Here is a 13,090-nt window from a genome sequence, read left to right on the forward strand (position 1 = left end):
AAGTCAGAGTTAGGGAGGAGTGAAATCATGCAGGAATTTGAAAACAAGGATGATGAGATTTTTTTAAAATCAAAACATTGCTCAATTGTGAGCCAATGAATGGGAATTGGCATGTTTGAATTCTGCATGAGCTCACATTGATAGAAGGTGAGAAATTAAGCAGGGTAGCATTTGACAAAGCAAAGAGGCATCACAGACATGGATGAGGGCTTCAGCAGCAGATGAGCTGAGGCAAACGTGGACCAGATGATATCAGAGGTGGAAGCAGGCGATCTTGGTGATGGAGCAGTTGTGGTCGATAGCTTGTTTCCAGGTCAAAAGCAAAGGTTGCGCAATCTGATTCAGCTTCAATGACAAAGAAGGGGGATGCTATTGTGGGCTTGGGAACCGAGCCAATGGTGGGAAAATTTCTTCAGACCACCAATATTTAGTTGGATGCTGGATGTTGAACAAGAAATCTGATCATTGAGAGATACTGAAAGGGTCAAGAGTTGATCAGGTACAGCAGAATAACGTGGAACTGATATTGTGTTTTCAAAAGATGTCATTGAGTGGCAACATGTAGATGAGAAATAGGAGAGGGCCAAGAAGAGATCCAAAAGGAATCCAGAAGCAACCTGCAGGAACAGGAAAAAAAGCCATTGCAGGCAATTCTCTGGTGTGGACTGGACAGATCAGAATGGAATCAGGTGAGCACAGTCCCATCCACTTGGAGGTCAGAGAAAAGATGCTGGAGGAAGAAAATGGGGTCCACTGCACAGTATTTCTTTCTCCTGGCTGAAAGAAAATAAGACTGGAAAATGTTTCCCCGAGTCTCCCAATGTTGTCCAGCTGTTATCAGATTGGTGGGACCAAGCAGAGCTGACTGACCCTCCAGTTTTTATATCCTCCCTATTGATAAGTGCCTAGCAACTGGTCAGCACCTCCCGTGATAGTAAATTTACAACTTCACTGCACTATGGTAAAAGATTTCATCTGAGTTTGGTGTCATGAGGATGCAAACAGGTTTTTTTTATATTCATCCCAGGATATGGGTGTCACTGGCTTTTCCTGCTCATCTCCAAATGCCCTCAAGAAAGTGGTGGTGACTCATTTTCTTGAACTGCTGCAATCCATGTGGTGAGGTCCACCCACAGTGCTGTTAGGGAGGGAGTTCCAGGATTTAGACCCAGTGACAGTGAAGGAATGGTGGTTATTTCCAAGTCAGGATGGTGTGTAGTTTGGCGGGAAACTCGCAGGTGGTGGTGTTTCCACGTATTTGCTGCCCTTGTCCTTCTAGGTGGTAGAGGTTGTGGTATTGGAAGTTGCTGTCGAAGGAACCTTGGTGAGTTGCTGCAGTGCATCTTATAAATGGTGCACATGCTGCCACTATGCTTTGATGATGGAGGAAATTAATGTTTAAAGTGGTGGATTAGGTGCCAATCAAGCAAACTGTTTTGTTCTGGATGGTGTTGAGCTTCTTGAGTGTTATTGCAGCTGCATTCATTCAGCCAAGGATGACAGTGTTGCATGACACTCCTGACTTGTGCCTTGTAGGTGGTGGACAGGGTTTGGGGTCATCAGGAGGTGAGGTTGTATAAAGTAACCCTTTGCAAAATAACTCATTCCTGTTGGCTCTGTTCTCAAAAGTGCTTTTCAAATGATCAGAGACGCACAAATTTCTATCCTTAACCACATCTGTCAGCTCCTTGGGTACGAGTCAGATACTAGAAAAATGAGCCAAATGATAGCTGGCTTGGGCTACTGGGAAATGTACCAAAATTCCCCAAGGTCCAGAAGCTAGAGGAGTTTTGAATCTTTCCTGAATATTGACACGTCAATTATGTTGAATGTATATGCTTAGGTGTCATACAAGGAGCGAGACAGGGAAAAAGAGAGATGCAAGAGGGTCAACAAGACTGAAAAAGTGCTTTTTTTTTAAATGGTAATCCAATTCTAACACCCAAGTTCATCTCAATTACTACTCCAGGATTTCTTTCATTCCCCTTTGGCAAGCTAAATATCTTAGAACAATGATAGATAGATAGATGCAACCACACAGCAGGAAACAAAGACAATCAAAAATAAGCAAAAGATATAGAAAAATATTGCAAAGGTCAAAACTAATGAGAAGACACAGCAAAAAGAGTAAAGCAAACATAAATTGATAGTTTGCAATTTTACTGGTAACAGAAGAGATTGCAAACTCAGATAACACGGAATGCTATTGTTACTAGTTTCCTTGGAATTTTTAAAAACAGAAAACATAACCAGTGAATGAAATCATAAGGAAACATTTTCCACAGGACAAAACAAGTGTTGAATTCATGAAATATAATCTGAAGACAAAAATATTTAAGTTTATTAGTGTCACAAGTAGGCTTGCATCAATACAGTAATGAAGTTATTGTGAAAATCCCTTAGTTGCCACACTCTGGTGCCTATATGGCTACACTGAGGGAGAATTTAGCATGGCCAATGCACCTAAACAGCATGTCTTTCGGACTATGGGAAGAAACTAGAGCACCCGGGGGAAACCCACAGAGATATTGGGAGAATGTGCAGACTCCGCACAGACAGTGACCCAACCTGGGAATCAAACCTGAGCCCGTGGTGCTGTGAGGTAGCAGTACTAACCACTGTGCCACTCTCAAAAGGTGGACTGGTACACATCATTTTTTAAAGTTTGCTGTGGTTATAAAATTTTGTTTGATTTCACCCCCACCCACTCATCAAATATTTTAGGTTTCTTTTCTCTACAGAAAACATCTGGTTGCCTTTTAAACCCATTTGCACTTGTCACTCAAATAATCATCCCTGGTAATAGGGTTCCTGTTGGCTGCTGTGTGAGAAAAATGTTTGCCCAAGTTCCCTTTGCATTCCTAACTTTTGAACTTCAAAACTTGTGCCCAGGTATTTAAACCCAAAGCATCAATCATTGCACAGTACACATATGCTAGTGGCCAACTGGTGAGTGAATAGAAAGTCTTGCCAACTTACACACAAGCAAATCTAAACCTAAATGCTTCTTCATACAATTGGATCTGAAGGTGAAATTTGTTGTAGGGTTTCCAGGGAAAGTAAGTAGGAGAAGGAGGGTTTGATACAAGACTTTCTGGTGACCAAAAGTAATAATCTGATATCGTCATGCATTACAACTAAAATGCTAAACTTTTTGCACTTTTTCTTTGCCAGAATGCTTCAATCATGAAGATAAATAGCTCAATTCGATCCTGCATAGCTAATTCATCACTGATACAGATATTAAAACTTTAGGCACCATGCTGAAGAAATAATCTGTTGCAATAGCAAAAAGTGTGTTTGTGTAGTTGACCTCTAATGCAGCAAAATGTCCTAAGATATTTCGTAGGAGTGTTATCAAACAAAACTGACGCCAAACCACATATGGTCATCTCAGGACAGATGATCAAAAGTTTGGTCAAGAGATGGATTAAAGAAATTTTTTTGAAAGAAGAACGAGGCCAAGAAGGAAATTCCAAGGTTTGGGCCTTAGCATTCAAAAGCAAAGCCACCAATGGTGGAGTGGTTAAAATTGGGGGATGTGCAAAAGGCCAAAATTGAATGAGTGCAGAGATCAAATTCTTACAACCAATTACTCCAAATATATTTAAATTTGAAAGAATGCAGGAAGGAAAACTAAGGTTTTCACCAGCATTCAAAACAGGATTCAAATAAAATTTTTTCATGGCAATAGTATGTTTGTCAGTGGTTACTGGCAACAGGAAACCAGTTCAGGACCAACTATGAAGGTCAGCATGATTCATATATAAACTGAACAACCTGACTTGCTGTGGTTCTTATGGGTAAACGAAGGGCAGAAGAAACAAGGATATTGACTAATGAAGTTAAGAAGTCCATTCATTTTTCAAGCTAGCTGATACTCAACAGGGAACATGACTTTTCTGTTACAAATCTTCCTTTATTAGCGAGACTCAGTGAATAAGTGCAATTTTCTAGAACCATCTGAAACCAACATTGTCAGTGAATGAGCAGCAACAATAGCTGCCAAACATACTATTGCCATGAAAAACACAAACACATTTTTTCTTCTTCCAAAGGTACTCAGGTAATGTTCTTCTGCCGGTGTCTCGACTTGTGACTCTGTCAAGAACGGATCTATTCACCAAATGCAGGATTGGTAGAATGCCAACCGCTGCTCATTAAAGACTGATGTTGGAGAGTCAGTTCATCCAGTTGGCTGGATGGCTGGTTTGTGATGAGTGCAGGTTCAGTTTCCGTACGAGCTGAGGTTATTCACAAAGGCCCTACCTTCTCAACCTTGCCCCTCACTTGGGGTGGGGTGATCCTCAGGTTAAATCACCACCAGTCAGGTCTTCCTCTCAAAAGGGGAGGACAGCCTATGGTCATGTAGGACTATGGCGACTTTATCTTTTACGTGAAGATTGATGGAGATAAAGTTTCATGGAAGTTTGCACCATTTGTTTCCAGATTCCTTATTTGAAAAATTAATAAAATGTTATTGTTTATTGTGAGGGAAACTGAATACAAAAGTAGAGAGGTCATGCTTCAGTTGTACAAAGCATTGGCGAGACCACATCTGGAGTACTAGGTACAACGTTGGTCTCCTTATTCAAGGTAGGGAGTAAATTCATTAGAAGCCAACTGAGGTAGTTTACTAAATACCAGGAAAGACTTGAGGAAAGGTTGGGCAGGCTAGAAGGTCATGGGTCTTTGGAGTTCTCTTACTGAAAAGATGGTGAAAGCAGAGTCTTTGAATATTTTTAAGGCAGAGGATAGATAAATAAGCAAGGGGGAGAAAGATTATTGAGGATAGGTGGGAATGTGGAGTTGAGACTACAATCAGATCAGCCATGACACATAAAAAATAGGATTAGGCCATTCAGTCCTTCGAGCCTGCTCTGCCATGCATTATCATAGCTGATCATCAAATTCAACAATGCCTTTCCCCAATATCCCTTTAGCCCAAAGAGCTATATCTAATGTCTCTTAAGATCACACAATGTTTTGGCCTCAACTACTTTCTGTGGTATTGAATTCCATAAATTTACCACTCTCTGGGTGAAGAAATTTCTCCTCCTCAGTCCTAAAAGATTTACCCTTATCCTCAACCTCTGACCCCTTGTTCTGGACTCCCCTCCCACGGGAAAATTCTTTCTGAATCCACCCTGTCTAATCCTGTTAGAATTTTAAGTTTCTATGAAATCCCCTCTCACTTTTCTAAACTCCAATGAATGTAATGCTAACCACCTTAGTCATTCTTTGTAATGACAGACGTGTCATCGCAAGAATCAGCCCAGCGAACCTTCGCTGCACGCGCTCTTAATAAGAGCATCCTTCCTTAGATAAGAACACCAAAATTGCACTCAATACTCTAGGTGTGGCCCCACATATAACATGGTAAGATCATAAAATAGGTAAGGAACTACAAAAGGTCATGAATGTAGCCCAATCCATCACACAAATCAGCCTCCCATCCACTGACTCTGTCTAAACTTACCGCTGCCTCGGCAAAGCGGCCTGCATAATTAAGGACCCCATGCACCCTGCACATTCTCTCTTCCACCTTCTACCTTTGGGAAAAAGGTACAAAAGTCTGAGGTCACGTACCAAACTCAAGAATAGCTTCTTCTCTGCTGCTGTCAGACTTTTGAGTGGACTTACCTTGCATTAAGTTGTTCTTTCTCTACACCCTAGCTGTGACTGTAACATTACATTCAGCACTCTCTCATTTTCTTCTCTATGAACAGTATGTTTTGTCTGTATAGCGCGCAAGAAACCATACTTTTCACTTTATGTTAATACATGTAACAATAATAAAGCAATTCAAAAAATTCATTAAATAGGTAGAATCGTTAAACAAATAGGTGGATCATTAAAAAAATGGTCTAGCATTACTAGGAAGTACAAGTATTTGAAACACTTCAATTGTTGAAGGAAACCTTTAGTTTACAAAAGAAGGTTTGAAGAATAGGTGTTATTTGACCACGTGGAAACATTAAAATAACAAACATAATCACTGAATCAGTCCTTTTGTGCTGCAAAAGTAGCAGTCTCCAAAAATGAAAACTCACATGACCCATTAGTAAATTCCTCAACTGAAAAGGATGGCACCAATTTAAAACTGGCATCACTGTTTTCTTAAATCATAAACAGATTGTTATTTTAGGCGTCAGATTTGCAAGATTATGTTTTGTGTCACATCTTTTAAAGCACTTGCTCTTTTAGGCATTCAGCCAGCTACGATAATTGGCCTAAATGTCCTTGACAAAATATATCAGCATGTGGCAGGCAGATTTAATCGTACAGTAATGTGCAAAGAATATGCAGATGACATCACAATCTTACCACAAGCCAAAATATCCAAAATTATAAAATTAACGTTCTTCACTTATGCACAATTTAAAATATCTCAAGAGATTATTTTGAATAAACTGTCAGTTTTACCATCTCCAAAAACATACAAAATATACATTTTAAATATGGAATTTTCATTTCAAGGAAAAAGGCAGTTCAAATATAAATGTTGGATGTCAGTTTAAATTCTGAAGTTTTACATTATCCTTTGGATGGGGCTACCAGGAAGAAACTTATATTTTGGGCAGCACCCAATTTATTTCAAGTTTTAAAAGTTACTGCTTTAAATCAGACATAACTTCCAGGAGATAATTTACTAGAGCATGCAGAGATACATCTGGTGAGCAGCAAGACTAAGGTGCATTCCTCTGACATATCTTGACAACGTAAATCTGTCTTTTAATCCATGTTATAGCCACTACTATATTCTATCACGGAACCTGTCAAAGTAGGACCAGACATTTGGGCAGAAAACTATCTGACTACTTCCCCTCTTTCCCCTATTCTCATCCCTGGCCAACCCCAAATGCTGAAACGTAAAGTAGCACTTGTTTTAACACCAGTAATGTCAACCTACAAATGTTGGTTGCTACACAAGAAATTACAACTATTAACAATCGGAAAAAGGCCTATATAATGATCAATTATCTACTTTAGATACTTGGTAAAACTACTAGACGTTTAATATTTCTGTGGAAATGCTATCTTACTGAATAGATTTCCACGGCAATGCTATCTTGCAGAATAGATTTCCACGGCATGGTGGCACAGTGGTTAGCACTGCTGCGTCAGTGCCAGGGACCCAGGTTCGATTCCTGTCTGTGTGGAGTTTGCATGTTCTCCCCGTGTCTGCGTGGGTTTCCTCCCACACTCCAAAGATGTGCAGGTTAGGTGGATTGGCTATGCTAAAATTGCCCCTTGGTGTCAGAAGAAATAGGGTAAATGCATGGAGTTATGGGTATAGGATCTCGGTGAGATTGTGATCGGTGCAGACTTGAAAGCCTGAATGGCCTCCTTCTGCACTGTAGGGATCCTATGACTTGAATTATCAAAGTAGCAACAAATTACACAATCGCCCAACAAAAGTGAAGGGAATTTTTATTCAGCAAATCGGAGACATTCAAAATTGGTATTTCTCCCATAGCGTGTGGTCAGACTGGTCTGCACCTGCAAGTCAGAGGAGGAGAGCTGAAACAAATAAAACAGCAAGACAGCCGGGATGCTCTCAGTCATGGTGTGGGTGAGAGAACGAGGGAGGCAGAGGAATGTCAACCACAAAATCTAATTTGCAAATGCCACAAGGATGTTGCATGCAGGCTGGCCAAAAAAGAAGACATCTGTACTTGAATTCATGAATGTGAACTATCCCTGTAGCCATTATTAAACGTTGGAAAAAATAAAAACAAAATACTGCTTCAGCATGTGAAAATTTCAATCAGTGCATATGCAATTTTAGAAAGTGCACAACATTAAATGAAAACTGAGGTGAAAATTATTTCAGATTTAGCTACCCTTCAGGGATATATCACAAATTTGATCCCAGAGTAGATCAAAAGCAAAGCAAAACTTCAAAAAACATACACCGAGATACCAATGAAGGGACTGTAGAAACTTTTCATATCTCTAAGAAGCTTGAATTTCAGTTAATACTCCAAAGTTTCACTTAGTAGCAGCCAACAAGCTGAAGGTTGGCATGCAGGTATAGCAGGCGGTGAGGAAATCTAATAGCATGCTGGCCTTCATAGCAAGAGAATTTGAGTATAGGAATGAAGGTGTCTTGCTGCAGTTATACATGGCCTTAGTGAAGCCACACCTTGAGTACTGTGTGCAGTTTTGGTCTTCTAATTTAAGTGCATCCTTGCCACTAAGGGAATCGAGCAAAAGTTCACCAGGCTGATTCCCAGAATGAGAGGGTTGACACATGGAGACACTGGACCAACAAGGCTTGTACTCACTGGAATTTAGAATGAGGGGATCTCATAGAAACATAAAATCCTGATGGGACTGGGCAGGCTAGATATGAGAAGAATGTTCCCAATGTTGGGGAAGTCCAGTACTAAGGGTCAAAATCTAAGAATAAGGGGCAAGCCACTCAGGACTGAGATGAGGAAGAGTTTCTTCACTCAACAGTGTGAACCTGTGGAATTCTCTACTACAGAAAGCTGTTGGGGCCAGTTTGTTAAATGTGTTCAAGAGCGAGCTGGACATGGCCCTTTTGGCTGAAAGGATCAAAGGTTATAGAGAAAAAGTGGGAGAGGGATATTGAAAGTGCATGATCAGCCATGATCATATTGAATGGTGGTGCAGGCTTGATGCACCAAATGGCCTACTCCTGCATCATTTTCTATGTTTCTAAGTGCCTAGTTAGGGTAATTAAAGTAAAATTCCAGCAGAAGCTGGAAGTCTGAAATAAAAACAAAGCGTTGGAAATATTCAGCAGGTTTGGCAGCATCAATGGAGAGAGAGAGTCAATATCTTGAATTGAATATGACTCTTCAGACAGTGTGTTGAGGATGGGGAGGAGGTATAGTTTCTTGGTAAGCACAGCAGCATGAAGATAAATGAAAACATGTTTAAGAGAGGCAAAATGTATGAAACTGAAATTTGGAAGCTGGTTTTTCAGTCTGAGTTTTATGTACATGAACTCAATGAAACAAGTATGTTCATTTGACAGTTGGCTATTTCGAATGGACTCGATCCACTTTACACATTACTGGAGCCAAGAACTGCAAAGTATCCAACATTCTTGAATTTATATCCAAGGAGATTCTTATGATCTCACACTCCGAATTGGTTTTGAGAGATGTTTCACAATTGGGATGCCAAAATATCCAAAAAGGCTCATCTCAACACAATTATTTAATGGCTAATCGATCACCTAGCTTTGCGGGGAAAAGGAAGCAAATACTCTCCTTGGCGTTATACTAAGCCTAGAGGACACCTCTTCTGATGGAAGATTGAAATCTTTTTAATTCATTCACGGGATGTGGGCATCATTGGCTAGGCCAGCATTCATTACCCATCCTTAACTGCCCTCGAGTTAGGTGGCTTGATGGACCACTTAGGATTTGCTGTTGATCTGGATTTGTATGCAGGCCAGACCAGTTGAGAACAACAGATTTTCTACCCTCAAGGGAACTGGTAAAACATTTAGGTTTTTATGACAAACAACATTGGTCATCATCAGACTTTTAATTGTAGATTTTTATTGAATTTCACTATCTGCTCTAATGGGATTCAAACTGGGGTCCCCACAGCATGACCCCAGGCTCTGGAGTACTACTCCAGTGATATTACCACTATGCCATCGCCTCCCTAGCCTATATCAAACTCAACAGGAGGAGAAATTGGACCATGTCGCACCCATTTTTTTGGCACAAAAAAAATTCAGTTTTGCAAGGCTATCAGTGTCCTGTGTTCTAATGGTGCCCAACATCACTTTGACAGACAATACTCAGGCATCCTTGAAGGTGCCCTAAACAGCAGTTATCCCACAGTGTGTCTTAATGAAAGAAAATTTTGAATGGAGCATTCATCAAACAAGGCATATCCTATTGACCAAATGGAAACTCTACCCATCCAAATTTCCCAGATGAATCTGATTTATAGAATCATAGAATCCCAGGATCCTACAGTGCAGAAAAGGGCCATTCAGCCCATCGGGACTGCACCTACCACAATCCCACCCAGGTCCTGACTCCATTACCCTATACATTTACTGTAGCTAGTCCCCCTAACACTAAGGAGCAATTTAGCATGGCCAATCCACCTAACCCGCACATCTTTGGACTGTGGTAGGAAACTGGAGCATCCGGGGGAAACCCACGCTGACATAGGGAGAACATGCAAACTCCACACAGACAGTGACCCAAGCTGGCAATTGAACCTGGTCCCTGCTGCTGTGAGGCAACAGTGCTAACCACTGTGCCACCCAGTTTGATAAACTATTAAGCAGGTAGATACCTGGATAAAGTATTAAAAAGAACAATATTGATTGTAGTTTCTTCTTGCAACACACTCAAAAGAATTTGTGATTAATAATTTTGCAGGACTTTTTACAAAGCTACCGTTAACAGATTTTATGAGTCATAAATAAAGGCAGTGATAGCCACTGGAATGTCAACAGGGTTCTATTGCAGCACTGTTCTCTTACGGAAACAAGATGATTTGGATTGGTAACCACGTGGCTAATTTTCTCTGAAGAACTGTTAGTCAGTCCACTGACCAGTGTTCCAAGTGTGAAAATAACCCACTCAAAAATAACTGTGTGAACTAAATGCTAATACTGTACAAGGCAGACAAAGAATTCAAAGTGCTATTCCCATAGGATGTTTTGTTAATGGCATAAGTTGAAGTAAATGACCCATGAAGCAGCTGATGTGATTTTGTTTTGTTTAAGCAGAAACTCAGACTTAATTAATATAGTCTAATTAAAAATGATTGAAAACTGGCAACAATTCAGAAGTAATTTTTGCCCAAGTCTCAAATAATTGACTAAGCCTTAAGCATCTGATTTTTAAAAAAAATGCACATATATATTTTTCACCAAGACAATTTCTTTCCCTAATGCCCCTCGAAAATATTGCCACACTGGCTCACCAACAACCTTTAATACTGAATAATAAATTTTTTGTCACAGTGGGAGTGGCAGATTTCCTTGTAGGAAATTACACTAATGCACTAAAAACAAAGTATCATTCCAATAGCTGATTAAAAGTTTAGTTACAAGATTTCTTCAGGAGCAGGTAAGATGAAATGTAAACAGCAGACTCGTGAAAAGTATTTTGAACCATAGAAGGTTCCAATGGCCTTGTTCCATTTGTGGATTTCAACATAGGAAAATTGTATGCAATGTGGCACAATGTTTAGCACTGCAGCCTCACAGCACCAGAGACCTGGGTTCATTTTCCAGTTGGGTCACTGTCTGTGTGGAGTTTGCATATTCTCCCTGTGTCTGTGTGGGTTTCCTCCTATACTCCAAAGGTGTGTGGGTTAGGTTGATTGGCTATGCTAAATTGTCCCTTAGTGTCAGGGGGTTAGTAGGGGAGATAGGTAGGGTTACGGGGATAGGGCCTGGATGGGATTGTGGTCAGTGTGGACTTGATAGGTCGAATGGCCTCCTTCTACTTTGTAGGGATTCTGTGATGAACTATTTAAAGCTGTTCACTTAAAAATAATTGAATATTGGACCTTATTAGGGTTGCCAAAATGGTCAATTTAAGACAGCATGGCTGCAATTGTGTCTATTTCAGGTAGCGTTTAACACACAGGAAATTCCTCTCAGAATAACATCATCTGGAACACAAATTGGATCAGTCAGCAGAAATATTACTTTATTAAACCAATACGCTTTTCTCTTTAAGAGGCAGTGTTGTGTGTAATGAGATTGCATTTTCGTTTGAATCATTCTCACTGAATACTGAACTTGTATGCAAACTAAGAGACCAGATGGTATATTTTTCTTACATTTCTGTAGTTGTTGATTTTTTTGAAACCTAGCTCATTATTGTCCACTGCTTTCAGTCAAAATTCCTATTTTACTCTATACTTTCACCAATACTGACGCAATATTAACCAATTTCAAAAGTGGAGAAGTTAGGCAAAGCAATAATGCCTAACTTTAGGGAATAGTATATACTTCTAGTATGTTTCCTGATCACAGTGTTTATTACTCCAGTGATCAATGTCACTGAATCATAAAATGATACTGGAGACGGCCATTTGGTCTCCCATACTGTGGCACGTCTTAAACAAACTTTGAGTTTTGTCCCATACCGTTGATCTTTACCCATGGCCCCAGAAATGTTGAGCTCTAAAGTGTCTATTTAATTTTCTTCTGAACATTCATTTGTCCAAGTATTCCATTTATAAATTCACTAGTGAATCTCCCTTACCATTGCATTAATTTAGTGGTGTGAATGGTGGTCGTTCTGATGTCTTTTTGTGTTGCAGATTCTTTGAATCTATTCTATTTGACTTTTCTAATTATTGTGTTTGCTCCTCTCTCTATCTTCCTGATTTTCTTTGGATGGTGGATGCTATATCATCGTGTGGCAGCAACAAAGCCAATAACAGACTACATATGGGGAAAATGTGAGCTTAGTAGCTTCCTTTCAATCCCCTCTGTCATGACTTGTGTTTCCCTGTACCCATTTCTCTACCTTCCCAATATCCAACTTCCTGAGGTATGGGTAGAGAGTAAGTGGATGGTGAGTAACCCACTCAACTCCTTCTTCCACTGTTGTTATTTATCTCATCGTTTATTCACCCAATGCCAAACATTTTCCAGGACTTTAATTGGCAGAATGGTTAGCACTGCTGCTTCACAATGCCAGGGACCAAGATTCAATTCCAGCCTTGGGTGACTGTGTGGAATTTGTACATTCTCACTGTGCCTGTGCGGGTTTTCTCTGGATGCTCCAGTTTCCTCCCACAATCTAAAGGTGTGCAGGTTAGACAGATTAGCCATAGTAATTGGATGGGATAGGGGGACGGTGCTCTTTCGGAGAATCGGTGCAGATATGATGAATGAGTGGCTTCCTTCTGCACTAAGGATTTTATAGTTTCCTTGTCCATGTTTGATTTGGTGCCAGATAGGATCCAGGATCCAACTTGAAGGCTGAAAGAAGTGGTTTGGTAGTATCACCCACAATCCAAGCTTGCTGCGTCCTAAAGGACATCAGCTGCTAGATTGGGAAAATGCTCCGTCTGGATGATTGCAGCTCCAATACCACCAGATGTTCGACGACATCAA

The 13,090-nt window shown here is 40.2% G+C and overlaps 1 protein-coding gene across 1 annotated transcript in view; it reads right to left on the reverse strand.

Moving 5' to 3' along the window:
• Window positions 1–13,090, reverse strand: part of srfbp1 (serum response factor binding protein 1) — a 202,637-nt gene that overhangs the window by 164,448 nt on the left and 25,099 nt on the right. The window lies entirely within an intron of this gene.

The sequence above is a fragment of the Carcharhinus amblyrhynchos genome, chromosome 5, assembly GCF_965287045.1.
Source record: "Carcharhinus amblyrhynchos chromosome 5, sCarAmb.v2.hapA, whole genome shotgun sequence".
Classification (NCBI taxonomy): Eukaryota; Metazoa; Chordata; class Chondrichthyes; order Carcharhiniformes; family Carcharhinidae; genus Carcharhinus; species Carcharhinus amblyrhynchos.